Raw genomic sequence first — 15,126 nt, 5'->3', positions numbered from 1 at the left:
TAACTAATACATTATTGTAATGGTTGATTTTAGTCAGATCTGTGTAAACATGGATGTCATTAACTATATTGGTGCACTTATTTGTAACGATGTCACTGACATTGTCACAAAATGCATTTTGCATTTATGCTTTGAGTATGGACTGCAAATGTGAAATATAAAATAAGACAATTAAATCAATAAGACGTTGCTATTCTGGTGGGGTATACATTTCCCCCTTTTTACATTGAACATGCTTAGTACATTACTTTAACTTTTAATAAGCCTGTCACACAATAACTTCAGATGTATACAAGTACATATGTCTTGGATGTAACATGTAAATGTAAAAAAATGTATGTTAACATGCTCATGGAAGTTTTGTGCGGCATAGTTAATCTTTTGTTTAAAAAGTAACACTTTAAAAATGCAACAAAATAGCATTTATTGAGGGCTTTATTCTTTTAAGAAATTTGAGAACACATTGCTCCTTGTCTCTTACCAGGCAGTCATTGAAATAAGAATTTGTTCTTAACTGACTTGTTTGATTAAATAAAGGTTAAATAAAAGTTATACAACAGTTTTCTACTTAAATGATAAAAATGACAAGGAAGCAAAACATTATACCACACTGAGCTCATAACAAGAACATACAAGGCCAACCATGCAATGCCATAATAAAATTAGGTATTGAGGGGTATAGAACATGTTTCTACTTCAAATACAATTCTATGGATAAAAAAAACATGCATAAACAAAATGGAAAGTGAACTAATGCATTTGATCCATATTCATTATGATTTTGCTGTAAAAGGCCCTGGCCTGTATTGTGTTGATAATATGACAACTATTTGGCATGCCTGTCATTATATGGGTGATCTTGTAGGACGCTCAAAGTGACCTCAGCATTTCTGCATGCTGGTGTAATATTAGGATATAAAGACTTCCATAGAGGCAATCCACTGTAGAAGGCGAAAGTAGATGAGCACAGACTCGAAAAAAGCATTGGTTGGTCAATTGAGTGCTGAGCGAAACTATAAACTGGCAGAAATAGCAATTGTTATAGTGATTCCGAAATATACCCCCAGGTGTATGCGCAATGCCGTCGGGGGTAAGTCAAAAAAACATTTACATTTTTTTTTTTTTTTTTTCACATTTTCAAACAGTCCATTTAATAAGGCCCGTCCATAGAGACACATACCAGCTCTACTGGTAGTACTGCTACTAAAAGCAGTACTACACTGCTACTAAAAGCAGTACTACACCTGCACCTGTCGACGACACAAGTTGTTCTGCTTCCAAGAGTACATCCAATGCTAGCATCAGTAATTCTACATTTGTTGTTAGCCCAGCTAGAATGGACACTGACAGTTATTAATCTGATGCAGCCGAAAAGCTATTGCCCACTTAACCGGGAAAGCACCAAACAACAGACAGGGACGTTGGACCATCGAGGAGGCGCAAATATGATGAACTACATTGATTTGGGGTTAACTTATATTGGGAGTAGTGCCTTTCCGCAGCCACAGTGTGTTATACGTGCAAAAGTACTATCTCACAACTCAATGAAACCTTCACTCTTGCGCAGACATTTAGAAACAAAACAAGCCAATTTGAAAAATAAGCCAGAGGAGTTTTTTGAGCGAGAATTAAGATGGTTTTCAAGTAGTTAGACATGTATAAAAGCAACAGACAACATTAATAAGAAGGGGCTAGAAGCGTCCATATGGTGAGCTACCGAGTGGCTAGGACAGGCAAGCCCCATACTATTGTGGAGGACTTAATTCTTCCTGCTGCCGCGGATATGGCTGGGGCAATACTGGGGGAAAAGGCCCAAAAAACCATACAGACAATGCCTTCATCAAACAACACCATTTCACGACGCATCAGTGACATGGCAGGAGATGTTTTGAAACAATTACTGCTTCGCATACAAGCCAGTCAACAGACGTGGCGGACCTGGCACAGCTCCTGGTATATGTCCGTTACGTTTTGTGGGGTCAATTAAGGAAGACGTCCTATTCTGCAAACCACTGGAAACCAGGACAACAGGATATTATATTTTTAAAGTACTGGACATCTTTGTGACATCAAATGGACTTTGGTGGTCAAGACGTGTTGGTATTGAGAGACAACAAGCTTAAAGTTTTCTTTACTGACCATCATTTTCACTTGTTTGACCGCATGCATGATGATGAGTTTCTCACACAACTGGCCTATCCGGGTGATGTTTTTTCTCACCTGAATGATCTGAATCTAGGATTACAGGGACTCTCCACAACTATATTCAATGTGCGGGACAAAATTGAGGCTATGATTAAGAAGTTGGAGCTCTTCTCTGTCTGCATTAACAAGGACAACACACAGGTCTTTCCATCATTGTATGATTGTTTGTATGCAAATGAACTCAAGCTTACGGACAGTGTCAAATATGATATAGCGAAGCACCTGAGTGAGTTGGGTGCGCAATTACACAGGTACTTTCCCGAAACGGATGACACAAACAACTGGATTCGTTATAACTTTCAGGCCCTGCCTCCAGTCCACGATATTTGAACAAGAGAGCCTCATCAAAATTGCAACAAGTTAGTTGGCGCCGAAGAACAGTTTTTTTGCGTTTTGTGTAACTTATTTTGTAACTTATTATGTACATAATGTTGCTGCTACCATCTCTTATGACCGAAAAGAACTTCTGGACATCAGAACCGCGATTACTCACCACGGACTGGAAGAAACTTTCTCCTTTAAAGAGTCCGACGAGAAGGATATACTGCTTTCACTGGAACAGGCCCAGATCACCGCCTTTTGTGTACAGAAAAGACGCAGGAAAAGGGTCTGCAGATCGGGCAGCCTTCTGAGAATCCGTAGGCAAGCGAGTAATCTCCCACTGCCATCTGTTCTTCTTGCTAACGTGCAATCATTGGAAAATTGAAGACCTACGATTATGATTATCCTACCAACAGGACATTAAAAACTGAAATATCTTATGTTTCACCGAGACGTGGCTGAGCAACGATACAGACAATATAGAGCTAGCGGGATTTTCCATGCACCGGCAGAACAAAGATGTTACCTCTGGCAAGACGAGGGGTGGGGGTGTGTGTGTATTTGTCAATAACAGCTGGTGTGCAATATCTAATATTAAAGAAGTCTCGAGGTGTTGCTCACCTGACGTAAAGTACGTTATGATAAGCTATAGACCACACTATCTACCAAGAGAGTTCTCATCTATATTATTCGTAGCCGTCTATTTACCACCACAGAACGAAGCTGGCACGAAGACCGCTCTCAACCAACTCTATAAGGCTATAAGCAAAGAAGAACATGCTCACTCAGAAGCAGCGCTCCTAGTGGCCGGGAACTTTAATGCAGGGAAACTTAAATCAGTTTTACCAAATTTTTACCAGCATGTCACATGTGCAACCAGAGGGAAAAAAACCACCTTTACTCCACACAGAGAGATGCATACAAAGCCCTCCATTTGGCAAATCTGACCATAATTCTATCCTCCTGATTCCTGATTACAAGCAGAAACTAAAGCAGGAAGTACCAGTGACTCGCTCAATACGGAAGTGGTCAGATGACACGGATGCTACACTACAGGACTGTTTTGCGAGCACAGACAGGAATATGCTCCGGGATTCATCCAATGGCATTGAGGAGTACACCACCTCAATCATCGGCTTCATCGATGAGTGCATCGATGACGTCGTCCCATCAGTGACTGTACGTACCTATCCCAACCAGAAGCCATGGATTACAGCCAACATCCGCTTCGAGCTAAAGGCTAGAGCTGCCTCTTTTAAGGACACTAATCCGGACGCTTATAAGAAATCTCGCTATGCCCTCAGACGAACCATCAAACAAGCAAAGTCAATACAGGATTAAGATTGAATCCTACTACACCGGCTCTGATGCTCGTCGGATGTGGAAGGGCGGACTACAAAGGGAAACCCAGACACGAGCTGCCCGCGAGCCAGCCAGACGAGCTAAATGTATTTTATGCTCACTTCGAGGCAAGCAACACTGAAGCATTCACAAGAGCACCAGCTATTCTGGATGACTGTGTGATAACGCTCTCGTAGCCGATGTGAACAAAACCTTTAAACAGATCAACATTCACAAAGCCGCTGGGCCAGACGGATTACCAGGACGTGCACTTAAATCATGAGCGGACCAACTGTCAAGTGTCTATACTGACATTTTCAACCTCTCCCTGACCGAGTCTGTAATACCTACATGTTTCAAGCAGACCACCATAGTTCCTTTGCCCAAGGAAGCAAAGGTAACCTGCCTAAATGATTACCGCCCCGTGGCATTCACGTCGGTAGCCATGAAGTGCTTTGAAAGGCTGGTCATGGCTCACATTAACAACATCGTCCCGGACACCCTGGACCCACTCCAATTCACATACCGCCCCAACAGATCCACAGATGACGCAATCTTAATCGCACTCCACACTGCCCTTTCTCACCTGGACAAAAGGAACACCTGTGTGAGAATGCTGTTCATTGACTACAGCTCAGCATTCAACATCATAGTGGCCACGAAGCTCATCATTAAGCTAAGTACTCTGGGACTAAACACCTCCCTCTGCAGCTGGATCCTGGACTTCCTGACGGGCCGCCCCGAGGTGGTAAGAGTAGGCAACAACACGTCTGCCACGCTGATCCTTAACACCGGGGCCCTTTAGGGGTGTGTACTTAGTTCCCTCCTGTACTCCCTGTTCACCCATGACTGTGTGGCCAGACACGACTCCAACTCCATCATTAAGTTTGCTGACGACACAACAGTGGTAGGCCTGATCACTGACAACAATGAGACGGACTTAGGGAGGAGGTCAGAGAACTGGCAGTGTGGTGTCAGGACAACAACCTCTCCCTCAATGTGAGCAAGACAAAGGAGTTGATCGTGGACTACAGGAAAAGGCAGGTCGAGAGTTTCAAGTTCCTTGGTGTCCACCTCACCAACAAACTATCATGGTCCAAACATACCAAGACAGTCATGAATAGGGCACGACAAAACCCCTCTCCCCTCAGGAGACTGAAAAGATTTGGCATGGATCCCCAGATTCTCAAAAGGTTCTACAGCTGCACCATCGAGAGCATCCTGACCGGTTGCATCACCGCCTGGTATGGCAACTGCTCGGCATCTGACCATAAGGCGCTACAGAGGGTAGTGCGAATGGCCCAGTACATCACTGGGGCCAAGCTTCCTGCCGTCCAGGACCTATATAAGAGGTGGTGTTAGAGGAAAGCCCATAAAATTGTCAGAGACTCCAGTCACCCAAGTTAGACTGTTTTCTCTGCTACCGCATGGCAAGCGATACCGGAGCGCCAAGTCTAGGACCAAAAGGCTCCTCAACAGCATCTACCCCCACCGGACAATTTACATTGACCCCCCCTTCCTTTTGTACACTGCTGCTACTCACTGTTTATTATCTATGCACAGTCACTTTACCCTTACCTACATATACAAATTACCTCAACTAACCTGTGCTCCTTTTTAATCTTGTTTTTAACTTTAGTCTACATGGTAAATATTTTCTTATCTCTTCTTGAATTGCACTGTTGGTTAAGGGCCTGTAAGTAAGCATTTTACGGTAAGGTCTACACTTTTTGTATTCGGCGCATGTGACAAATAAAGTTTGATTTGATTTGAAGTTGTTCTGTGAAAATTGAATTTAATCAGAAGCTACTGCCAGATTTCTGGATTGGGCTACACTCAGATTATCCTGCCTTGGCAAATCGCGCTGTTAAGACAATGATGCCCTTTGCAACCATGTACCTATGTGAGAGTGGATTCTCGGCCCTCACAGCATAAAAACTAAATACAGGCACAGACTGTGTGTGGAAAATTATTTAAGACTGAGACTCTCTCCAATACAACCCAACATTGCAGAGTTATGAGCATCCTTTCAAGCACAACCTTCACATTAACCTGTGGTGAGTTATTCACAATTTTCGATGACCATATAAGGTTTTAAATGTAAGATGGTTAAATAAAGAGCAAAATTATTGATTATTATTATTATTATATTAATATTTGTTCCCTGGTCCTATAAGAGCTCTTTGTCACTTCCCACGAGCCGGGTTGTGACAAAAATCATTCTTATGTTTAATAAATGTATCGTATAGTGTGTGTGTGTGTGGCAGGATTACAATGATGGCAAAAAACAACATTTGAGAGTGTGCTGACCCTGGTGCTAGAGGGGGTACGCAGCTGGAAGTTGAATGTTTGAGGGGGTAAGGGACTATAAAAAGCTTGAACCACTGGCCTGAATAAATTATCTAAACTCAGCAAAAAAAGAAACGCCCTCTCACTGTCAACTGCGTTTAATTTCAGCAAACTTAACATGTGTAAATATTTGTATGAACATAACAGGATTCAACAACTGAGACATAAATTGAACAAGTTCCACAGACATGTGACTAACATAAATGGAGGGGGGGGGGGTCAAAATCAAAAGTAACAGTCAGTATCTGGTGTGGTCACCAGCTACATTAAGTACTACAGTGCATTTCCTCCTCATGGACTGCACCAGATTTGCCCGTTCTTGCTGTGAGATTCCCCCACTCTTCCACCAAGGCACCTGCAAGTTCCCGGACATTTCTGGGGGGAATGGCCCTAGCCCTCACCCTCCGATTACAACAGGTCCCAGATGTGCTCAATGGGATTGAGATCCGGGCTCTTCGCTGGCCATGGCAGAACACTGACATTCCTGTCTTGCAGGAAATCATGCACAGCACGAGCAGTATGGCTGGTGGCATTGTCATGCTGGAGGGTCATGTCAGGATGAGCCTGCAGGAAGGGTACCATATGAGTCCGATGAGGCTGTGACACACCGCCCCAGACCATGACGGACCCTCCCCCTCCAAATTGATCCCGCTCCAGAGTACAGGCCTCGGTGTAACGCCCATTCCTTCGACGATAAACGCGAATCCGACCATCACCCCTGGTGAGACAAAACGCTGACTCGTCAGTGAAGAGCACTTTTTGCCAGGCCAGTCTGGTCCAGCAAAGGTGGGTTTGTGCCAATAGGCAACGTTGTTGCCGGTGATGTCTGGTGAGGACCTGCCTTACAACAGGCTTGTAGGCCTGTTGTAAGGCCTACAAGCCTCCAGCATGACAATGCCACCAGCCATACTGCTCGTGCTGTGCATGATTTCCTGCAAGACAGGAATGTCAGTTCTGCCATGGCCAGCCTCTCTCAGCCTTTTGCGGACAATCTGTGCACTGATGGAGGGATTGTGCGTTCCTGGTGTAACTCGGGCAGTTGTTGTTGCCATCCTCCTACCTGTCCCGCAGGTGTGACGTTCGGATGTACCGATCCTGTGCAGGTGTTGTTACCCGTGGTCTGCCACTGCGAGGACGATCAGCTGTCCGTCCTGTCTCCCTGTAGCGCTGTCTTAGGCATCTCACAGTACGGACATTGCAATTTATTGCCCTGGCCACATCTGCAGTCCTCATGCCTCATTGCAGCATGCCTAAGGCACGTTCACGCAGATGAGTATGGACTCTGGGCATCTTTCTTGTGGTGTTTTTCAGAGTCAGTAGAAAGGTCTCTTTAGTGTCCCAAGTTTTCATAACTGTGACCTTAATTGCCTACCGTCTGTAAGCTGTTAGTGTCTTAACGACTGTTCCACAGGTGCATGTTCATTAATTGTTTATAGTTCAGTGAACAAGCATGGTAAACAGTCTTTAAACCATTTACAATGAAGATCTGTGATGTTATTTGGATTTTTACGATTATCTTTGAAAGACAGGGTCCTGAAAAAGGGCTGTTTCTTTTTTTGCTGAGTTTATGTCCCATCCAGTTCGCTGTAGCAATAGGAGATGAGCAAAGTTGTCTGAAGAAACTCCTGTGTGGATGGATCCAAGGATCAGTCCTGCAACCTTTTGACTCAACTCATGAGGTGATAGGTGGCTCAGTGTCTTTGTGGCTGAACCAATGTTTACATGCCTCTGTTTCACTTTTGACTGAAATATCCTTCCCCCGGTGATGAGATAATTACTGTACTATCATGATATACAATCCAATAATAAGTTATTCTTTACATTGAAAATGGGTAAAACAACTTGTATCATCATGTCAATGTGTTTTGGGCTGTATGAGTCGCACATGACAACTCCCCTAGCAGTGATAATTATTGTCCCTTTCATGTGCATCATGATGATATGTTTGAGGTGCAAATGAGCGCTGATGTCTCACTTTCCCTTGTGCTGCGGTCTAATCAGCTCTAGGATTTACCGGTAAGAGACCTTCCTGTGGATTATCGTTACCCTAATCTCTTTAGCGGGATGACAAAAATGAATATTCACATTTCATCCCCTCTCTGCTCATTGGTTTTGCTGCTCCATTCCAAATATGTATACTGTACCTCTATCTCAGACTGAGCAAACATTCCCCACTCTGTTCCAACTTCAAATCTCTGGTGAATAGCTGTGGGCGTCGATCATACACCTAAACAGGCACCTAAAGTGCAGGAAGATACATACAGTATGTTAGAGGGAGAAGGCAGCATATACATTCATTAAAAAATATATATATAAAAACAAATCTGTTAATTGTAGTATGTGGTGTTCATCCAGTAAGCACAGCTGGTCTCTTACAGGCCTATCCAAGCCTCTTTGGTCAGTATTGTGGTTGAGTAGGGGGATTTGCCTACAGTCATAATTTAATCCCATACCAGAGTCCCCCAGAAAGAAATCCTGTTTGTTTGACCCTACACTTTTACTGTTTCGACCACCAAGCCACAAACCTTTGGCAATAATTGTGGTTAGTGAGGTTAAATTTGCTTTGGTGGTTGCATCGCTCTCTCTCTTCATTGGGAAAGCTTAACAGACCCCTCCCCTTCATCTATCCCCTTTACCATTGCTGACAAATGCACACAACTATGTGGCACACAAAAGCACGGATTTAGCTGCTGGCCCTAACTAAGGGTGGTATGGGGGGTAAGGCCGGGGTGGATCATTCTGTTGTTTTGTTTCGTGCAGATTTCAGACGAATCAAAACAAGTCCAGTGACCAGTCATCACTTTTATGCTGGAGATGCAGCCAGATATGTGCCACTCAATGAGGAGGAGGCTGGGTGCCCATTGTGGAAAAAGAGCTGACTTAATCTCGGGATCTCATTTGATAGGCAAAATCATTGCCACATTTGAAGAGGGGTTGGTTGTAGTCAGGAAGTGTTTTGCACACACAGGCCATTGGCCATTGTTACGTTATATTACTGTTATATTCACCACATACGGTGCATGGATATTGTTACCCAGTAGTGGAAATGGTCTAGATTCAGTGGGAAAACCATAGTAGGGGGGTCAGGGGACAGACCTTGAGAAAAGGTTTTCTAATTTAACAACTAAATTCTGCATTTAATGCGATGAATAGAATAGTTAAATTACTTATTTACTTACTTATTATAAATAGATATTTTGGGCTTGTTTAACATTCCAAGAACATCAAATCAATATTCTAGTGGAAACATATTTCAGGTACAACGTGTACATTTGTCATTTGACAGATATTTCAAACACAAATCTAGTTATTTACATTACCTTCAGGACCACAAAGCTGACTGAAATTAACAAGTACTTCAGTCACGGACACTTACATACAGGGTTATGGCCATCTATCGTGAATTGGTCCAGTGTGGCATGAGCATGGAGCTAGCATGGCCAGGTCATGGCCAAGTCCCGCGTAGATCACATACTAAAAACGGATACACATGGCAAAATGTTGAGCATGAAAAACCCAGTAGCGTTGCAGTTCTTGACACACTCAAGCCAGTGCGCTTGGCACCTACTACCATACCCCATTAAAAGGCATTTACATCTTTCGTCTAGCCCACTCACTCTCTGAATGGAACACATACACAATCCATGTCTCAATTGTTTCAAGGCTTAAAAAAACGTATTTAACCTGTCTCCTCCCCTTCATCTACACTGATTGAAGTGGATTTAACAAGTGACATCAATAAGGGATCAAAGCTTTCACCTGGATTCACCTGGTCAGTCTATGTCATGGACAGAGTTCATCATTTTTTGTATACTCAGTGTATATGGATTTTTTTTTTTTTACTGTTCAGCCTTTCAAAAACGATATTCCAATAAGTATACACATGTTGCTTCAGAAACACAACAATTTCAGCCTCCTGAGACAAAATGTAATTTAGCACACTAAATTCAACAAACTTCAATACTGACAGATGAACAAAAAACTCCTTCCAGCACAGTAAATCTTCTGCAACCATCTGATTGATCAAATAGCCTACTTATCTACCCATCCTTCAATCAAAAACGAATTTTAATTAACTTGTCTAATGGGTGAAGACATTCTCAGGAAAAAACGTTGGAGTCGGATGGCTAGGGAGCCTGATTGTGAGAGGCATTGCCCAATCCATTATGAGGAGTGCGCGCCAATGCATAATGGTCGAGCAAAGCAATTAAACTCTGAAACACTTTGCAAATATACTAGTGGCCTAGTGGGCTTTTGCATCGGACAGCATTCAAACCAAAGTTGAATTAGAAGTCCCTGGGAGACCACGTTGGTTTCTCCTAGGAAGAAATGTATGATATTACACACAAGATGTGTAAAGAATCATTGATAGCACTTCATATTAAGTCCATAGATAATGCATTAATTAAACAGACACGTAATGGGTTAAAATGCAGTCAAAATGTAGTAGGCCATAGCTGAAGTCTGTCATCAGGCTATCATTACTCCTGGGAATTATGAAAACTCCTAATGAATGATTTTGAATAAATGTGCCATTTAGGTTGTAATGGATGATACTGCGACACTGATAAAGGTGTTATGACCAATATCCCATAAACACAGGTGGGAAAAACAGCTACTTAAATATGATCCCCAATTAGAGACAACGATTACCAGCTGCCTCTAATTGGGAATCAAACACATCACCAACATAGAAAAATAAACTTAGAACACCACATAGATATAAATAAACTAGATCACCCCCAGTCACGCACTGACCCACTTCACCATAGAGAAACAATGGCTCACTATGGTCAGGGTGTGACAGGGAGCTGCCCGGCAGTTACCGTTACTGTGCGCCCGCTCACATGCACAGTTTAGAGGGAACATTAGTTATAACTTGTCTACTGAATGCATATTGTATACCTCCTGTTACTGTTTTTGATAATGAGCTGAGCAACATTCATAATTAGGGCTGTCAAACAATAAAAATATGTAATCGAGTTAATCGCATTATTTGCTGTGAATAATCACGATTAATCGCAAATGCAGAATTTGCTTAAATTGAACTGTAACTGAAGATATATATATTTTTTAAGTATTATAAGAATATTCAAATCTTGATTTTGTTAATTTTAGACGATGCATTTTGGATGTTTTCAGTGTATTTTGAACGCTTTCAGTGAATGCGATTATTCAAGGTAATACAAAATGTGTTCACTAAAATGACAAAATGTTAACTTGAGTTAATTGATTAACTCTGACAGCCCTAATAATAATAATTGTAATGATATATTGTAATATGATTATAAAACACTTAACGGGATCTTTTATTTGGGGCAATCTGGGATTGATACATTCATTTTTGGACATTAAATGAATGATATATACCCATTGATTCATTATTGAATAACATAACTTAGAAATGCTTTATGAGCTTAGTTCAACTGTCATACCCCATCAGAACCCAATATATGAACTTGTTTAACTCCAATGTTTGTAAAAATTGTAAATGTGAACAAACAATGTATAGCCTCAATTAAGGATTAAAACTCCTTACTCCTTGCGTACATAGTTCTGTCTATAAATTTGAGAGTGGTTACATTTGTCCAGCCCCATCGCTCAGCTTTTTTTGGCGGGGTGCCTACTTTGTTATTGTTTGAACTGCATATTGCCAATCTGTGATTGCTACATATGTTTTTGGGTTTCTAAATTAATGATAATGTAGCAAACGTCAGGAAAGGAAGTGAACCTGGGTGCTGGCGTGAAAGGCAAACACCCTACGCATCACGCCAATAGAGTTTGCCCACTTGGTGGGAATCGTACGTGGCTCATATAGCAAGGATCGCTATTCTTCCCAATCAAGGATGACTACTCTTCCTACTCTTCCCAATCCGAACGGGAAGGCACATCCCCGTGCTACGACGTTCCGCAATCCCACTTCATGAACACAATCCCTCTTCTGACACCAGTGTAGCAAACGACAGGGCAGGGAAGTGAATCCGGGTATCTGGTGTGAAAGGCCAACATCCTACACATCGTGCCAATAGTGTAACGTTCCTGACCTGTTTTCTGTTGTTTTTGTATGTGTTTATGGTCAGGGCGTGTGTTTTGGGTGGGCAGTCTATGTTTTCTGTTTCTATGTTGGTTTTGGGTTGCCTGGTATGGCTCTTAATTAGAGGCAGGTGTTTTGCGTTTTCCTCTAATTGAGAGTCATATTTAGGTAGGGTGTTCTCACTGTTTGTTTGTGGGTGATTGTCTCCTGTGTCGTCGATGTATGTACCATACGGGACTGTTTGGCTGTTCGTTCGTTTTGATGTAGTCTGTTTCCTGTCCGTGAGTTCTACGTTTAGTTAGTTAAGTTCATGTTCAGGTTTCGTCTACGTCGTTTTCTTGTTTTGTAATTTTGTAAGTGTTTTGTTTTCGTGTTGCCATCGTTTCAAATAAAGAGATGGCTTATTTCCCGAATGCTGCGTATTGGTCCACTGATCCTTCTCTCCTCTCCTCATCTGAGGACGAGGAGGACAACAGCCCTTACAAATAGGGTTAACACTTGGTAGGAATTGTAACGTGGCTCATATAGCGAGGATCGCAACAATACCCATTGATTCTTATATAACTTGTTAATGCCTCATGAGTTTAGTTCAACTGTTGTATTCCATCAGGACTCCCAAAATAAGCTTGTTGTACTCCATTGTTTGTGAACCATGTACTCCTAAACAAACACTGTATAGCCTAAAATCATGAGGATTAAATAAAAAATAAAAAGCTTTTAAAGGCAATGTTCCAGCATTGTGGATTTTGCATTTGCACAGATGAGGATCTGTGAAACCCACTCAACCTGAAGTATCCCCACTTGAACTGCCGAATAGCTAGCTTTTTGGTGACACGACTAGTAAGACTTTTCAGGAAGGCAGTCTTGTGTTCGAGCTTCGGTATGAGCTGAATCAGGGGGAAGCAGTACTCACTAAACAAGCAGCATGACGTCCTTTACACATTCACGGTAAACGCTGATAAATTGGGAATTACCTTTAAAAATGGCATTGTCTGCTGTCCAGAGCACTGGGCTACAGATAAAACTATTTTGATTTCATGTCCTTGCATCCATAGTTCTGTCTATTTGAGAGTCATTACATTACTCCAGCCACATTCCTCAGCTGTTTACAAAAACAGTGGCAATGTGTCTGCTTTGTTGTTGTTTGAACTGCAGATTGCACCTTTGAGTAAAGTAGGGTCACCATGTTGAGAAATACAATTCTTTGAAAACTGCACCTTTGTCATTTTTTTTATTAGCCAGATTATCAAATTAGGCATGATTTGTCAGCAATAAATGCTGCCATCACACATCCAAGTACAACTGATCAAATTATGAAAGACAAGCATTGTAATTTTGAATTCCGTAAAGTGAGTGAGGAAGAAGTGTTGTCTATCAACAATGACAAGCCACTGGGGTCTGACAACTTGGATGAAAAATTACTGAGGATATTAAAGGACGATATTGCCACTCTTATTAGCCATATCTTCAATCTAAGCCTATTAGAAAGTGTGTGCCCTCAGGCCTGGAGGGAAGCTAAAGTAATTTAGTAAATAGTAAAGCCCCCTTTACTGGCTCATATAGCTGACCAATCAGCTTGTTACCAACCCTTAGTAAACCTTTGGGGAAAATTGTGTTTGACCAGATGCAGTGCTAACAGACGTTCAGCATGTTTATAGTGAAGGACATTCAACAAGCACAGCACTTACACAAATGACTGATGATTGGGTGAGAGAAAGGTATGATAAAAAGACTGTGGGAGCTGTTTTGTTACACTTCAGTGCAGCTTTTGACATTATTGATCATAGTCTGCTGCTGGAAAAATGTATGTGTTATGGCTTTACACCACCTGCTATATTGTGGATAAAGAGTTAACTGTCTAACAGAACACAGAGGGTGTTCTTTAATGGAAGCCTCTCCAACATAATCCAGGTAGAATCAGAAATTCCCCAGGCAGCTGCCTAGACCCCTTACTTTTTTCAATCTTTAATGACATGCCACTGGCCTTGAGTAAAGCCAGTGTGTCTATGTAAGCGGATGACTCAACACTATACACGTCAGCTACTACAGCGAGTGAAATCACTGCAACACTTAACAAAGAGGTACATTTAGTTTCAGAATGGGTGGCAAGGAATAAATTAAGGGTGTCCTAAATATTTCACAAACTTAAAGTATTGTATTTGGGACAAATCATTCACTAAACCCTAAATCTCAACTACATTTTGTCATAAAAAATTTGGAAATTGAGCAAGTTGAGGTGACTAAACTGCTTCGACTAACCCTGGATTGTAAACTATCATGGTGAAAACATGTTGATACAACAGTAGCTAAGATGGGAGAAGTCGGTCCATAATAAAGTGCTGCTCTGCCATTTTAACAACACAATCAACAAGGCAGGTCCAACAGGCTTTAGTTTTGTCGCTCCTGGACTACTGATTAGTCGTGTGGTCAGGTGGCACAAAGAGGGACCTCGGAGAATTACAATTGGCTCAGAACAGGGCAGCACAGCTGGCCCTTAAATGTACACTAACATTAATAATATGCATGTAAATCTCTGATGGCTCAAAGTGGAGGAGAGATTGACTTCATCACTACTTGTTTTTGTAAGAAGGTGTTGACAAGCTGAATGCACCGAGGTGTCTATTTAAACTACTAGCACACAGCTCGGATACACATGCATACCCCACAAGACATGCCACCAAAGGTCTCTTCACAATCCCCAAGTCAAGAACAGACTATGGAAGGCACAGTACTACATAGAGACATGGAACTCTATTCCGCATCAGGTAACTGATGCAAGCAGTAGAATCATATTTTAAAATAGATAAAATAATCCTTATTGAACAGCGGGGACTGTAAATAGACACACATACACATGAAAAGACACGCACTGTAAC

The sequence above is a fragment of the Salvelinus fontinalis genome, chromosome 11 (genome assembly GCF_029448725.1).
Source record: "Salvelinus fontinalis isolate EN_2023a chromosome 11, ASM2944872v1, whole genome shotgun sequence".
In the NCBI taxonomy this organism is placed as follows: Eukaryota; Metazoa; Chordata; class Actinopteri; order Salmoniformes; family Salmonidae; genus Salvelinus; species Salvelinus fontinalis.
This window is presented reverse-complemented; position numbering follows the sequence as displayed.